This window comes from Petaurus breviceps, unplaced genomic scaffold, assembly GCF_028583685.1.
Source record: "Petaurus breviceps papuanus isolate PSGF00001 unplaced genomic scaffold, PetGlider_PUasm1.0 178, whole genome shotgun sequence".
In the NCBI taxonomy this organism is placed as follows: Eukaryota; Metazoa; Chordata; class Mammalia; order Diprotodontia; family Petauridae; genus Petaurus; species Petaurus breviceps.
This window is the reverse complement of record NW_027185777.1, coordinates 32,328,592-32,346,364: the sequence shown is the minus strand read 5'-3', so window position 1 is coordinate 32,346,364 and position 17,773 is coordinate 32,328,592. Positions and strand designations below refer to the sequence as shown.

The following is a 17,773-nucleotide window of genomic DNA, read 5'->3' as shown; positions in this document are numbered from 1 at the left end:
GGAATTGAATGGAATTGATTTTTTTTTTTGGTTTGTGGTTTCACTAAAAATAAATGTAACACAAACATAGATCACAACTTCTTCACACCTCCATGTTCATTTCATGAGTTACTTCCCATCTTATCACCTTAAAACTTGGTCAGTGAAGGGAAGCCTAAGATTTTGTGGGTTCATAAAGTCTCTCTGTAGCATTGTGTTATAACATCTGGGTTTTTAGCAAACACAGCACTGATGGCCTGTGGAGCAAGGAATGACCTTCTGGAAGAAATTTTGGTACTTCAGCCCAGCTATAGCTGACACCAGGACTCATTCAGCAATAATGTTAACTCTGAAGAGGAACATGGGGGTCAAATGCTATTTAAGAACTGAGTTTAGACGTTTTGTTCCAAAAATACCAAGTTAATATGATGAAGAAGATGGCCTTTTGGTATTGCCAAAAAAAAAAGGTTGTACTTTGTTATTGTTTTATCTTTTAAGTGAATATTCCTTTGTTTAAAAAATGATAAGTTATGAAATGTAACTGACATGCTAATCTCTGTCTCCTATCAATGAGGAAACAGCTGTAGTATGTGTGTTTGTGTGTGAGAAGGGGGTGGGTGAAGGAAGAAGAAGATAGAGAAAGAGAGAGACAGAAGAAGGAAGGGATGGGAGAGACAGAGACAGAGACACAGAGACAGAAAGATAGAGATAGAGACAGGGAGAAAGAGACAGAGACAGGGAGAAAGAGACAGAGAGGCAGAGACAGAGACAAAGAGAAAGACAAACAGAAACAGAGAGCAGGGAAGATAGAAAGATAAAAAAAGCAGAAACACAAAAAATAAGAGAGAGAAACAGAGGAAGACACAGAGCCTGAGTCAGAGTTTGAAAGACACAGAAAAAAGAAGCACACATAGAGAGACCAAAACACACAAAAAAGACAAAGAGACAGAAAGATACACAGACACAGAGAAAGATAGGCATAAAGACAAATTGTGGGGGCGGCCAGGTAGCACAGCAAGTAAGAGCACCGGCTCCAGTGTCGGGACGACCTGGGGATCGAATCCCAGGCTCAGACACTTAGCACCCACCCAGAAACACCTGGCTGTGTAACCTTGAGCAAGTTACTTAATCCTGGTTGCTTTAAAAAAAAGACCAATAGTAAAAAAAAAGACAGACACAAAGACACAGAGACAGAGAAAAATAAAGAGACACAGAGACAGAAAGAAATACAGAGGGAGAGAACTTCAGAACAAGAGTCTATTTATTACATGTACTCTATGTATATAACTTCTGCCTTGATAGAACCTTCCAGGTACAATCTACAGTCACTGTGTTCAGGTACCCTGGGTCACTTCTTTAATCTGATGAGATAGTGAAGTGGGACTATAGTGAGCAATAAGCCACATTATCTAGACTATTACTATCAACATCTATAACATTTAATTCTTTCAAGATTATCCCATTTGTGTAAATGGAGACTTAACATCAACCTCCTAAGAAGTGGAAGAGTGAGAACTTTCCCCCTTCCTGATTTCCATAGCCTCTCTTCAAAAACATACAAAAATAGTAGCAGTCAACCTAGTTACAACCAAAAGACACAGCAAAATTAGGCCTACCTTATTGGCAACAAAGTAGCCTCTAAGGTTTAATTCCTAATGATATTTCCAAATACTGCACCCCCTATTCTCCAGTTAAATTAGAACAATGATGCCTTAAAATTCAGATTTACTTTGAAATGTCAAATGTGGTTTTTTTTTTGTTTTTGCCTTCAAAAAGCATACTAAGAAAGACAAGGAAGAAGAGAAGATAGAGAGCTGACCAATCTAGATTCAAATCCTACCCATACACATACTATATATGTGACACAAGGAGAATCACATAATCTCTTCATGCTTTAGTCAATTTTGCTTTGGAAAAGGAAACTTCTTCACCATGAAATTCCCTACCTTAATAAAACTACAGGTCCAGGACCTATCCTGTTTCTAGAACATAATAATCCTGAGTGGGTTTATACATATCTTCTTATGGAATTTAGGCAAGGTTATAGGTAGATAAAAATTTTATGGATGTTCAATCTCCTATCTCCTATTCCATTCTCCCATCTCCTACCAAAAAATAAAACTCAACAATAACTGGAAAATTTTAAGAAATCTATCTCTTCTCCTATATTGACCTTCAGCTAAACCTCCCAAATTAGTCTTTTCTTAAAAGTTGGTACATCTCAATAATTTCTCAAACTCCCATTAAACTTTCTTTAATCTACAACAAATTAAACAGCTAAATTTTATGAAAGAACTTCTCTAAATGCATCATTTTTCAGAGATGGCAAAGCAAAAAGTTGGGCGAAGGTTCCCCAACACTTCCGCGTTTTCTAAATCATGAATAAACCCTCATAACTATCATTCTTGGAACATAAAATTGCACAGTATACTACCATTTCTTTGTTACAATCATTGGGATAAATATAGAAAAAGTAATCCTATGCCAAGAAGAATTGATAACTAATTTATTTAAACAATGGTTCCACTTGTGCTGTTTCCATTCCCTGTGTCTTTTGTAATTGAAGCTACTGCATTTCAATGCTGACATCTAATCAATACATGTAAATCACCTCAGAGACCTATTATTCCTACATTCATTAATCCAGTCAGACAGAAGGCAAGCATGTAGGAGAATTGTATAGGACAGTTTTCTAGTTGAGGTCAAAGAGGAGGATGTGTTATGTTGAGGTTTTAAAAGTGAATGTACCCTGCAAAGTACAAGTGTCTTGTTGGTCCTGCAGTTCTCAGGAAAGTAGGTAATGTTATGTGCCAGAGTACTTAAGTTTCCTCTTTAAGTCACTTCCACAGTTAAGGATGTTTTCCATGAATCACAGAGTAGAGAGACACTTCTAACTAACATCTTAAATAATAACAACTATACTTTTTACAACGAGGAATTTCTGAGTTTTTTCCCCAGAAGCTAAAGAAAGTTTATTAACTAGAGAATTTGATTTTGCCAAACTGCATGTTTGTTAGAGGAAAATTATTTTCCTTTTTTCCCCTTTTTCAGTAGGGAAGGTGATAAGAGAGAGGGAAAACAGAATTCCCTTCATTAAGAAAAAGAGAGGCAAGAGATATATTACACATGAGAAATGTTTCGAGGACTTTCAGATGGGGTCACTTTAGTATTAATTGTATTTTGCTATTATACTTTGTTACAAGAGATCTGTCAGGAAGTGTAATTTGTTGGTGTTTGTAATGTAAAAACAAAATAGAGCAATAAAACATATTCTTTTTTTGTTTTTTGGAGAGTAGAAAGTAGGGTAATTGGGGTCAAGTGACTTGCCCAAGGTCACACAGCTAGTTTGTATTGTCTGTGGCCAGATTTGAACTCAGGTTCTCCTCACTCCAGGGCTGGTGCTCTAATCACTGAGAAACCTAACCATCCCAATAAAACATTTTTGAAGAGTGAAGGGGTAATCATGCTATTAAAAAAATTCTGTTGGAGCAGAACACAAAAGAAAAGGTAATTTTAGAAGGGTGAATCAAAAGGAAAAGAGTTAAGTCAGGAAATTGAGAAAATTCCATAAATTTAAATTAAGGTATGAATAAAGAACCACCTTAGTACTTGGGTTTCTATTGAGAGAATGCAACTAAGGGAGTTGTGAATCAAACAGGAGACAATCAGATACACAGCCTGTTTCTAGTTTAAATATTCTATAATGTCATGAGTACATATGTAGTTTCAATGCCCAAGGTTCAGTACTGATAAATTAAACCCTAGTTCAAGATATACATCGTTAGTTTCTATTCAAAATCCAAATTTATCAGACTTTATTGAGGGGTTTCTTTTATGTCTTTTATCTGACCAAACCACAGCAAAAGACTTTCAAAGAAACTAGAATAACAATGTCTATAATAAAGAAATGGCCCAAAACCTTAGAAGCACTTGCATTGTATTCTATGCCTCCTCTGAGATCACAAGTAAGGATGATATTTAAGCAGGGATGATGCACAGCCAGGGCATGATTTTTGCTAATTAGGCTGTTTCCTCTGCCTATAGAGCTGCCATTTATTACTCCCAAAGTGCTGATACTGTCATCTGCTGGTCCAGGCATAGTTATCTGTTTGAATGTTTTGTTTTGTTTTGTTTTTGTTTGCTTGTTTTTGCTTTGTTTTGTTTTTCCTACTGAGTTGTGAGACTCTTTATCCATTCAACTGGAAGATATTAATCTCATCTTTTAGGCTGTTTTCTCCATTCTGCTATCACAGGTTCTCTGTTGAATTAAGAAGCTATGTACCCTCTTCTCTGAAGGCCAGTCTTGAAAGTATTTTTTTCTTTATAGGTCAAAATTATTGGGGCTATTTCAGCCCTTTTGTGAATCACATCCATAGCTATACATACTCATCTAGAAAAAAAACATTTAGATTAATTGTGCCTTTTGAATATTTTTGTTTCTTTCTACCAGAAATTCTCATTGCTAAAAACTAATATTTGGTTAATGGTAAGAACATTCTTCAGTTCTCACAACTTAACTGACTTCTAGCCCAGATCAATTGAGTTGGAGAACCCTGATCTGCATTTAACAACAGGAAGATCATGGGAAACCTGAATTCCTCCTGTGTATCAGCAATGCCATATTCACAATGCCTATGGAGGTTACAAATATGCTGATATAATTATCCATTACAAAATACGTCATGCTTGCCATATGGGGAAATAAACTAGAAAATTTATTAAGATACCAAAAGACTGAGTCCCAAAACCAGAAAGTGAAAGCCATCAGAGTAGTTATGATATTGGCACAGGTAGATAAAGTAGAAAGCACCCACATTTTCAAGCCTTTAAAACAGAACAGGCTACCTCAGGCAAAGGTCCTCCTCTCCCCACTCACAGCAACCACCCAGCGTCCGGGAAGTGCACTCCCAGCAGCTCTGGCCCCTGGCAGTCCTCAACAGGAGTCCTTAGCAGAAATTCTGGCTAAGTCAAAAAGGGCTTTGCGCTGCCGCTGCCTCTGCTGCTGCTGCCGCCGCCACCACTGCCAGCCACCGCAGGAACGCTAGCTTGGCTTCCGCTTCCTCTTGCTCCGCCCCTTCCTGCTACGTCAGCAAGTCCAACGGGGCATGGAAGATCTTTAAATCCCATAACCCTTACATCCTGGCACCAAAATAATTTCTTCTCCCTATATATGTATTGTTTTATTTACCTAATTTACTACTAGAAACAGAACACAGAGTCAGAGACAAGTCTAAAGACTAAACTGAGGAAACTTTCATTAAAGAGCAATGACTTTTAGTATAATTAACAAGTCAAGAGCCACTTGTAGGGCTGGCTATGTGTCGCAGAGAGTAAGAATGCAGGCCCTGGAGTCAGGAGGACCCAAGATCAGTTCTGGCCTCAGATATTTAACACCCACACAAAATAACTGGCTGTGTAACCTTAGGCAAGTTACTTAACCCCAACTCCTTAAAAAAAAAAAAAAAGAGTCACTTGTATTAATTTCTATACCCTACCAGAAATCCTTAGAACTATACACAAAATTTCATAAAGTTTGGTCTTCTATAAGAAATATTAATTAGTCAGTATTAAGGTAGTGTAAAGCCAAATCAGAGAAGAAAGTAGGGTCAGACTATTCCTGAAGTATACAATTTAAAGCAGCAAATTTAATTCCATAAGCACCTATTCATAACATCTAGGCCTACGGAGAATGAAGTTCAACCTAAGGACATGTTCCCAATATAGAAAATGATGCTGTAAATTTTTTTTCATGTCAAAAAAAAATGAAGAAATTCCTTGGACTGAAAAAAATGCAGAAGTGAATAAATCTTCAAGTTCAAATAGAGACTCAGAGAAAATAATGTTCTAGTCACAAGGACTGGATGACTATCTGAAAAAAATGAGATAAGATGAAACTAAATCCAAATTAAATGAACAAAGAAGGGAAAAAGTCAAGGGAGAGGGGTGTTATACTTTAAAATATATGTAAGTAAACCTTACCCAAGAATTAGCTTTCTATTAATTAGAAATAGTAAAAGGGGAAATAATGGCATCATGTGACAAAAAAGACCTATTAAAACTAAACTAAATTTTTAGAAAGAAAAGAAAAAAAAATAATGTATATTATATCAAAAACAACAAAAATCACCCAGCAAACAAGTCAAGGAGAGAATCCAAGCATAAATTACAAAGAAGGAGTTCAAATAGCAAGGACTCATAATAAATATCACAGAAAACTTAATAGTTGAAGAGGAAAATTGAAATACTCTTGGAAAACACTGAAAATAACCAAGTTCAAAAAGTGAAACAAAATAGAAAGTTAATGGTATAGATTTCTGAGCCTTCCTGATGAAAAGATTAAACCAAAAAGAAATTTTGAAATGAAAAGGGAAGAGACAGAAGGAATAAAAAGGTGTGTTTACATATGAATGTATAGTATATACATACACACATGTATATGTATGTGTAGTATATATACATATATACAAACACACATACATATACAGTATGTGGCTCAAATGGAAGGGATATGGCTAGAAAGATATTTTTCTTTTTACATTAAAACAATGGAAGATAAATGCGTCCAGTTGGAGTTCTAATGTTTTCAAAAGTCCCAATGGAATCTGAATAAGACAAGGAAAGCAGGGGTAGTTTTGTTTTATTTTAATAATTACAGTAGAATAAGGAAGACTAATATTAAGATATTATACTGAGGAGGAAATGAGAAGGAAGAAGAGGGAACTCATTATTTAGCATAATAGGGGAACATAAAATGAAGAGTACAAATATGGAGGAGTAGGTAGGAGGAATGGGGTATTCTTTTTTTTTTATTTTTTGGAGGGCAATTGGGTTTAAGTGACTTGCCCAAGGTCACACGGCCAGGTTTTTGTCTTAAGTGTCTAAGGCTGGATCCGGATCCAGGTCCTCCTGACTCCAGGGCCAGTCCTCTATTCACTGCGACACCTAGCCGCCCCTGGAATGCAGCATTCTTGAACATTGTTTTCACCTGAATTGGACAAAGGAAAGTATAACGCAGATAAAGAGGGTGATATAAAATATATTAAGTTCAATAAGCGAATGGGGATGCAGAGAGAAGGGAGAGGGTTTTAAGAGAGATAGCAGGATAGGTGAGAAAAAAATCATAAGCTAAACAAACTATAACATCAGGAAAGAGAGAAGTAAAAATGGGGAAATTACAAGTAAAGAAGGATCTGTAATGGGGGAGGTGGGAAGGAGAAAAGAAAAGGAATGGAGAAAAGTAAGCAAATCCCACTATGCGTTGGCCATAACTATTAGGCAAACTCTTTTACAATACCACATTTTTCATTGTGAAAAGTGATGTAGCAAAGAGAGGAAATAACAGAAAAGAATAAGATATATGAAAATAGACTTTTAATGAATATAACCATGAATGTAATGTATTCATGTAACCATGAATGTAAATAATAATAACTCATTCAATACATGGAAAAGAATGGAATAATGATGTCAAAAACAGATATCAATATACGAAATTGAAAAAAACATATTTGAAACAAAGATATTCAGATAGAATTTGGAATCAAATCCATTATGCTTCAGGTGAACTCAAAAAAAGCAGGGTAAGCAGTTACAAATTTAGAGAATGCTATAGTAAGATACATAAAAGATGTAAGCTAAGGAAATACAGAATATTTAAATCCATCGCATTTAATGAAAACATCAATACTCAACAGATTTATAAACAAACATTATAATATCTAAATACTTCAAGGAAAAACTTATGGAGTGGAAAGGAGAAATTTCTGGTGAAACTATAATCACAGGTGACTAAAAGGCTGCCCTTCCCAACTTAGACAAATCTAAAGAATGAAAACAAAGAAGAACTTAAAGAGCTGAATGTAACTTTAGTAAAATTAGAGATAATGGTCTTTCATAATTGAGACATAGAACACCCAGTCATGCAGATCATATTTGAGGCATAATTAAAAGTCATAAACAAATGAAAGAAAACAAAAATAGTAACCCTTTGATGACAACAATGTCAAATATGTATTCAATAAAGGGCATTTGGATAAATAAAATTTAATTGACAACTAAATTACTACTTTAAATGATAGGTCAAAGAGCAAATCACAGAAATAATATTGATTAATCAAAGAAAATAAAAAATTATAAAATACACCAAAATACTTAGATGTAGTTCAAGAAATTCTTAGTAAAAAATAAATATTTCTAAATGTTTCCATCAACAAAAGAGATAAAGAACAAATCAATTCAATGAAATATAAATAAAAATCTAGTAAACAAATTAAAAATACCAACTTGTTAAACAAAGTAGAAATTCTGAAAATTAAAGAGGAGAATATGAATTGATAAATTAAGCCTGAATTAATTTAAAAATTTTTTTATTTATTTTATTTAATTTTTATTTTTTTATTAAAATTTATTTATTTTATTTTATTATTAAAATTAATTAATAAAAAAATTAAAAATCTGAATTTTAAAAAGAGAACCAAATTCTTCATATTAAAAATTAAAAAAAAAGGAATTCAATAAAAATAAAGAGGTAATAAAGAAAACCATTGGGAATTATTTTATCAATTATATAAAACAAAACTTAAAACTGCAATGAAATGGATCTTTACAAAACTATAAAATATCCAGATTAACACAAACAGATGTATTACGTAACCTAATTTCCAAAAGCAAAAATGAAACAGTGGGCTTTGATCTTTACTGAAAAGGATAGAAAATTGGTGATTTTGGTTTTTGTTAATACTTTCATTATATATCTCTGCTTTTGATTCACTCATTTAAGAGTCTGGCCTTTTTTTTTGTTTAATTTGCTTTTGTTTGTGATTTTAAAGTATGAATTTTCATGAGTATACTTATTTTTTTATTATTTGCATGTTAACCAATTCTTGTCAGATGTTTTTAGACATGAATCGATTTATATTTCTAATTATTAAGTACTTGGTATGTACATGGTACAGAAGAAAATGCAAAGACAAATCAGGCATCTATAACAATAATTTTTTTTTACATAAGGAAATAAATTACATAGTATGTTCTTACCCAATTTTTATTGGATTTAACTGAATGAGATTGTGTAAACTTTCATAATAATACCCCCACCCACCCACACACACACACACACACACACAAACTCAGGCATCATTTAAGGCATATGTTAACTCTTCTTCACAGGTGTTTAATTTATCTATAACATCCATTCAACATTATCAGGAAGACTCTAGATCATTTGAAAGAAAATTGCTTTTGAAGGACTCATTGAAGTAACTCAATGATTTGCCATCCAAGGCTGGACCATTATCTTTCAAGTTTTGGCTAATTTGATGATACATGTGCTAAGAGAACCTAAATTCTACCTTTCTTATTTTATTGAGCACTTATTTTATGAGGTAAACATTTTCCTTTCCTTTACCTACTTCTTGGTTCTAGCTCATAATTCAAAACAATTTGAACTTACCTTGGTCCTAAAAGATAGAAGTTCATGTTTTAGGGCCTTTAATTAAAAAATTCAATTTTATCATGTAGGTTTCATAGTTGTTTTTTTTTTCTGCTCACTGCCATCCTTTGACAAACAGCTATCATTCCATACTAAATGAAATAAAAAAGAATTTAATTAGATATATGCAAAGGGCTAAAACATCACTGTAATTGTCTGTTAGATGGCTATAAAGAAGAAGTCTGTCTATCTAGGAGTGGGGAACCTACAGCCTTTTGAGTGAGTCCAAGTTTTATGTAACAAATTCTTTTACTAAGGGGATTAGTTCTGTGAAGATGGGATTCAAAGGGCTACACTTGAGGATCTAGAGGGCCACATGTAGCCTCAAGGCTGCAGGTTCCCCACCCCATTTCTGGCAATGCACACTTTGATGATCCATATTGTTTCCTATATTCTATTTATGTCCCCAGTGCCTAGTCCATTTTCTAGGACATAGCAGGCACTTAAAAATTTGATAATTGGTTCTGTAGTACTTTCCTTGTACTTACAAAATTCATTGACTTGAATAGAGAACCTATGATTAAACCAGATATTAAGCCAACCAGGTTAGGTTCACTTCTTATTTGGGGAAAGGGGTGAAATAGAAGGGAGTTCTTCATTTCAAATAGACATAATGTCACTATACTTCTTTGTGTGTTTTGTGGGATATATTCTAGAATTCTTATTCTGCACAAAGAACAACTGATCTCATTAACTTTTCCCAGATGTTAATAGTTTTTTGTGTTAGTTTACAAAGAGAAAAAATACTAAAGCAAAAAAGTTAGATGGTTAATTCAATTGCAAAGAATATACTGAGTACTTAGAAGGAGAAGAAATAAGCTCTCTGAGGCTTATTATTTAAAATTCAAGTTTCTAGTCACTAAAATGAGCAGCTTCCCTCTACAAATAGTAGAAAGTGAGTAGGGGAACTTTAGATTAAGTGGCAGTAGATTTTAACTGGTGCTAACTATAACAGGAGCAAGATCCAAAACTTAGCATTCAAGATGAAATCTGATTAAAACATAAGAGCTCCCCAACAACTTCTTTTGTTAGGATTTGAATATTATTGACACATGTTCTTGACTTTAACTTGATTGCATTTGGTGCCACAAGACTGCAGGATGTTCTTTCTGATGACACAGTATCTGTTTTGTACAAGATGTACTTAACACTTTCTGCCTCAGAGCACTTCACAAATTCAAATCAAGCATTCAAGTGTCTGGTTCCAATGTCATATTCTTATTAGTTTAATTTTTTTCAAGTTGAAGTGAGTCACACAGTCTGTGATTAAGAGGGAAGGGATTGCAATGAGTGCCAAGAAAATCCTTAATCAGCTGGTAAGGGCAGGCCATACAAAGAATCAGAACAGACCACCTACTGGATAGGGCACTGGACTAGGTGACAGGCAAATCTGGGTTCAAATTTTACCTTGGGCTCCTCTGAAAATGGGGATTATATTAGTATTGATATTAGAGGGCTAGTGGGGGGGACCAAATCACCTAAGCTATCAGTGCCCTCTCTCCCTAAATGGTCTCAATTTTTTTTATTTTTTCATGTATTCTGTATATAAATATGTTTGGTCATAGAATGTATATTCCTTAAGGGTTAGGGAGGTTTTATTTTGCTTTTGGATCCCCACTGCCTAACACATAGAAGGTGCTTAATAAATACTAGCAAATCAATTGTATGAAACCTAAGAACATATCAAAGCTCTTGGCAAGCTTTGAAATAATATAAATATGTCAACTATTATTATTGTGCAATTTGAGAAATATTAAAGTTCGATGAGGAAGTCTACCCATATTCACTGTAGTATGAGCTCAATGCTTCCCTGTTAGAATGTAAGATCTTTGAGAGAACAAACTAGTTTCTTTTCTTGGATTTGAATCCAGAGTAATCACTTTATAAATCATTTATATATGCACTGAGAAAGTTCTATTTCCCCCTAAATACCTACTTCCAGCTTCACCTGGATAGGAACTCTGAATTCTCATTTTAGGGATATTCATTCATTCATTCATTCTCTCTCTCTGAATCTCTTCTTACCCCACTTCCACCCTACCCCCCTCCATTTCACTCCCCTGATCCTTTTCTTTAAAAAAAAAAAGCAAATTAAGACTTAAGAGAAAGGACAAACATTTCAGTTAAGTTACAAGTAGTCAAGCATAGATTCCTTGTGGTATGGGTAGGGTTGCCTATCTGAGAAGGTCAAGAAAAGGAAGGGAAGGTATATAAAAATTAATAACTTGACCTATTTCACAAAGTTTAGGTTATTTTTCTGCTGCTCATTTAAGAAGAAATATTAAGTGGATGAATCTGTACTATTCAATTTAATAAAGAATTAGTAAGAACCTATTATATAGCCTAGAATAGTGGCTAGAGTACTAGACCAGACGTCTGAAATGTCAGAGTTTAAATCCTACCTAAATAATCTCTCTCTCTCTCTCTCTCTCTCTCTCTCTCTGTCTCTCTCTCACACACACACATATACACATATATGTGTATATTAGGTAACATCTCTCACTAAGTTTGATTATTTGTAAAACAGCTATAATAACAGTATATACCTCCAAGGGAAGTTGTGAAAATCAAATGAGCTAACATATGTATTGTAAGCTTTGTCAAATTTCAAATGCTACACGGTTAGCTATCACTATTCTTTGTCATTATTATTATTATTATTATTAAGATGCTAATTTAGGCAGAAATATACAAAGACAAATAAAAGGAACAAATCTTTCATGAACTTATTTTTCAATGGTCTGAAATCATGAGTTTCATGATGAATAGTAATACTTCTCAGGCTTGAGATATCCTAAATTTAAACCATAAAAAGAGTTTCAGAGAAGGCTGAATAATTCTTATTAGCAGTATGACTTTTTGTCTTTTGGCTTATTCTCAAATCATTTGGAAACTATTGTGTTATTAATGCCAGTGAGACCCAGCACTTGGTAGCAGATCAAATGTACAAATAACTTATTGGCAAGTACTATCATTGCAACCTTACTCTTTGAGGAATGAATTGGAATAGATTTCAGTCATTATCAGCCAAATTCACCCACTAATAAGGCAATTCATTGAAAGGAAGGTAGTCCCTTTGGGACCTTGCACTAAAAATTTGCAGCACAAGGCAAAAAAAAAGCACAACAAAATAACAACACAACAATCTATTTTCTTGGAGTGTGCCTTGGGGAGAACATGGATCATCTGGTCATGACTTCTCTGACCCACTTGAGATGAAAACTAATCTAATCTTAACAAAATCAATGTCATTAGGGTAGGAAGAAAAACCATCAACTAAAAGGGCAGTGGGTTAGTGTGCTTTATGATAAGGGTCTTATATGTAATATAGAGAAAGATAATTACCATGTATATGTGTGTGCATATAAATATACATATAAATGTATCTCCTGGAGATTAACTGATATCTATAGATAAACAGATAGATAGATGATAGATAGATAGACATATAGATAGTCAGCTCTAGATACATGTGAGTCAAACTATACTTAATAAGTGTTCAGTGGATTTAAATAAACAGTTCTCAAAAGATGAACTTCAAACAACAACTATAAAAGAAAGTTTCAAATTACTAAAAAAATAAATGCAGATTAAAACAAATTATCAAGCCTTTTGCATTACAGAAAACAAATTGGTAAAGATAATAATAAATGAGAAAAGTCAGTGCCATAAAGGTTTGGGAAAGTCAAACAATAATAAACCTTTGATGAAGTTCTGCATTATTGTATCCATTCTTGAAAGCAGTTTGGAATTATGTCAAAATAAGTGACTAAAATGTCTATCCATAGTCAATTAATGTATTTAATTTGTTTCTTATTTCCTTTCTTTCTTCCCCCTCTCCTACCCCTTACATAGGATAAACCCATGAGAAAAGACACAGAGGGGTTTATTTGGGAATTAACATCATACAAAAGAAAAAAAATCAATAAAATTAAGATTTTCTTAAAACAGAATAGGAACTGACTTGAGGCATACTGCTTCCTGGCTTCCTTTCATTGAAGAGTAGATCCATGAACATGAGCTATATTTGTCCAACAGTCTGTCACTCTATGATAAACAACCTCTCTTTACATGTACCAAAATCTCAGATATCTGTGTATTCATTCATTCACTCACTCATTCATTCATTCATTCATTCATTCATTCAACTCCTGTGTGAAAGGTATCATGCTAGATAATATAGGAGACATGAAGAATGAACAAAGGTCCTGTCCTCAAGTATTTTTCAATTTAATGGGTATATATATACATATATATATATATATATGTGTGGAAAATGTACATAAATACACACAAAATGTTTATAATTACATTTATTTCTCTTTGGGCCCTGCTCCTGATTCTCTGTACTTCTTTATCCAGCAACCTTTCTCTGCTGGCCTTCTCACTCTTCACCACACTGCTCAAGCAGTATTTTCTCAGTCGATCCTTCCACATGTAGGGTTTCTTCAACTCTTTTTTTTCCCCCTCCTGGAACCTCCATTTTAAAGAATGACCCACAAGTCACATTTTCTCCTTTATTCCTCTATGATCCCTGCTCCTTCCTGTACAGATTTATTTCCCCACCATAGATGGAACTCTCCATGGATACACCCACCACCCTTTTTTCATCCTTATGGCTTAAGACAATGATTGGAACAGAGGATATACTAAATGATGCTTAGTGAATTAAGAAATTCACTAAATAAACAAATGAACGAATGAATGAACAAATGGATGAATGAACAAATAAATACCATGAGAGAGCTACTAAAAATAACTAAAGAAGTTTTAGGAAGGAAAAAATATTGAAGAAAATAAAGATGAGCACTACTTGATGTTACTGAAGTATTTTCCATGAAGGTGGCTGCATTTTAGCTAAGCCTTGGAGGGTAGGTAGAGTTTTGCTAGGTAGGCATTAAGAGAAAACAGTCTGGAAGAAAAGAATAGCAAAATTGTAGACGTCAGGAAGCACATGGCATATTCAGGAAACTATTAGTTTGACTAGAGCATAAAACAGCATTAAATTTTATTGTACTTTAAGTAGCACTTTCATCTTTTTTCCATTTAAGGAAAAAAATATCCATTTCTCAGGCTTAAAATCCTAATTCTCTAACTACTTTCAAACATACATTATGAAATAGATTGTAAAGTTATATAAGTAGACTAGAAGTTTTAAATTGTGTGAAAAGTTGACTCTTCCCTTATAAAATGATAGGAAATACTATTTTCAATTGTCACTCCCAAAAATCTTCCTTACCTTTCAACCTTTCACACATGCTGATATCCCATGGAAGAATTTCTCTTGCTCAAGATAATGTTCCTTCTCAAAGTCCTGTGAAATGCCCTCAGATAATGTGCAAGAGAACAATTTTCATGAACTGCCCTTAATACACTAAAGATTTACTATGCAATTTAGTTGCCTTTTATCAACAAATCTTGAGGATCATTCAGTCCCTAAAGGAACATTTACAAAACTCCTAAAATAGCCTTATTTTTGTGAATCCATCAACAAATCTATCACTTGCAGTTGATAGGTTTAGTGGGATATGTTCTTACACTACTCTCTTCACTTGGGATTGATAATCATTAACTTTTATCTAAGACATTTAAGAGACAGTCTCATTCAGAACTGTAAGAATTAAATGACATTATGAAATAACAAAGAAATAATAAATTGCATATTCAAAACTATATTCAATTGAATTCATTAAAACAAGTATTTATTAATAAGTGTCCACCCCCTATGTGATTAGGTAATGAGAAAACAATGAGAAAAATAAAATAGTCTTTGCATTTAGGGGGCCTAATATTCTCAAATAGAATGGAGAACAACATGATAAGTAAAGACAAAAATACATGCAAAATACCGGGGGACAAAAAATTGGAGGGAAGAGCTGTGTATAGTAGATAACACGTGAGCTGAGCTTCTACAGGTGCTACAGAGTCTAAGAGGTAAAGATGAGTTTGTAGAATATTCCAGACACAGGGCATAGCTCAAACAGAGGACTAGAAGTGTGAAATGGAATGTTGTCAGGGAAATAACAAGGGGGTCAGTTTCACTGGAATGAAGAGTGAATTAAGCAGCATAATATGAAATTATTTTAGATAAACTGGAGCAGATTATGAAGAACTTTCAATGTCAAATGAGGGAAAGATTGCATATTAAAAAGAGAACTATTGAAACTTCATGAGCAGGGGAGTGACATAGTCTGTTCTGGGCTTTAAAACTAGCAATTTTTCAGTTATGTAGTAGGTAAATTGGAGGGAAAAGAGACTAGAAGAAGAGAGAACATTTTGCTATGTCCAAGTGAGAGGTGACAAGAACATGAACCAGGATGTTGTTCATGTGAGTAAAAAGAACAGGACAAATGTGAGATTCATAATAATATGAGCTAGTATTTGCACCACATTTTAAGGTTTGCAAAGCACTTTAAGATGTGAATTTATTTAGATTCTCATGACAACATTGAAAGGTAAATGACTATTATTATCCCTATTTCTAAAGATAAGACATCATTTTTGTTGGTCAGTCATTTCACTCATAGTTGACCCTTTGTGACCCCATTTGGGGTTTTCTTGGGACAGATACTGGAGTGATTTGCCATTTCTTTCTCCAGCTTATTTTACTATTGAAGAAACAGAGGTAAACAGCATTAAGTGACTTGCCCAGGGTCACACAGCTAGTATCTGAGGTCAGATATGAACTCAGGAAGATGAACCTTCCTGACTTCAGGACCTGGCACTGTGTCCACTGAGACACCTAGCTGCCTGAGAAATCACAGGAGTCTGCCATTGTCTTTAATGCCTCTTGAGAAAAAAGTTCTATATAAAACTCAATCCCTTTTAGTTTGGCCTCTTTTGAATTGTGGGCCCCAGATAAAAGAGACCTCATCAGAAATGAATGAATCCTCTCCCTCATCCTCCCCTCCACTGCTGAGAGGGAGAGAGAGACAGAGACAGAGACAGACAGACAGACAGAGAGACAGTCAGAAAGAGATAGAAAGACACAGAGAGAGAGAGATATGATTTAGAAACAGATTTTTCTACATTTGCTACATTTACTTGTCCCTAAGTAGAATTTATACAAATAAGCTGGTAAAATAGTAAATTAAATGATGACACATATGATTGTAGAGAATAGGTCAAGTTGAACTTTTTGAGCATCAAAAATTACTTGTATTATTACATAAAGATATATTGACCATTTCAGTTCAAATAGAAATATAGAAGTCATTTTGATAATTTTCTTGAACATGTTAAAAATGTATTATTACAAAGTATGGAATCTGGAAATGGTGAAAAGGTTAAAAAGATTAAATAAGATGGGATGAACTATAAGCTTCTTCTTTATAATCTGCTTTAATAATGTCCAGTCTTCTAAAATGACCAAATCAGATTAGTCATTTGTATCAAATAGTTAGAATTAAATAATTCCTTCTTTCCCTTCAATGACCTTGAATGTCAACATTTTTGTCCCATAATTTTGCCACGCAGGGAGAGATCACTGTGAAGCACAAGGGAATTGCAATGTCACTCAGAGGAAGGTCATTAGTAATAAATGGAAATGATCACTAATGAGGGGCCAGGGGAGGCTATACTCTAGTTAGGGCTGAAACATAATTTCAATACTGCTAAAGTTGAGTGAAAGTATCACCATCCCCAGGACTTCTCCTATGTGTTTATTAAGTACATTTCAAAGGGAAAACTAAGACATTTCTGAGATGCTAAGTGAAAAACTGAGTGAATTTGTATTCAAAGCCCTGGTTCTATAATGTGTGTAACTTCAGATAAGCCACATGATATCCAGTTTAGATGCAGAGAGTTCTCAGCCTGTAGTCAAGAAGCCCTGAATTCAAGAACCTCCCCAGATACTAGCTATGCAAACTTGGGCAAGTCATTTAATCTCTCTCTGCTTCAGCTTCTTCATGGATGGTACCATCTGACTCCTAGGGCTATTCTGAGGACAGAACGAGTTCTTTCTTAAAACACTTCAGAAATTAAAAAAAAAAATTTTCCTTGTTCAAGTCATTTTCAGCCATGTCCAACTCTTTGTGACCCTGTTTGGGGTTTTCTTGGTAGAGTTATTTCAGTTGTTTGCCATTTCGTTCTCTTTAATTTATTTTATGGTTAAGTGACTTGCTGAAGGTCATATGGCTAGTAAGTGTCTGAGGTCAGATTTGAAATCAGGAAGATGAGTCTTCCTGACTTTAGGAACAGCACCCCATTCACTGTGCCCCCAACTGCCCTTTAAAGTCCCCTAATGAATCTATCATGATCTTCTTCTTCTTCTTCTTCTTCTTCTTCTTCTTCTTCTTCTTCTTC

The 17,773-nt window shown here is 34.2% G+C and overlaps 1 long non-coding RNA gene across 1 annotated transcript in view; it reads right to left on the bottom strand.

Annotated features, from left to right (window-relative positions):
• LOC138159802 (uncharacterized) overlaps positions 1-17,773 on the bottom strand; it is a 413,356-nt gene that overhangs the window by 253,233 nt on the left and 142,350 nt on the right. The window contains exon 2 of the long non-coding RNA XR_011167986.1: positions 9,431-9,561. This is a non-coding gene — a long non-coding RNA (uncharacterized lncRNA). The remainder of the gene's footprint in view (positions 1-9,430; positions 9,562-17,773) is intronic.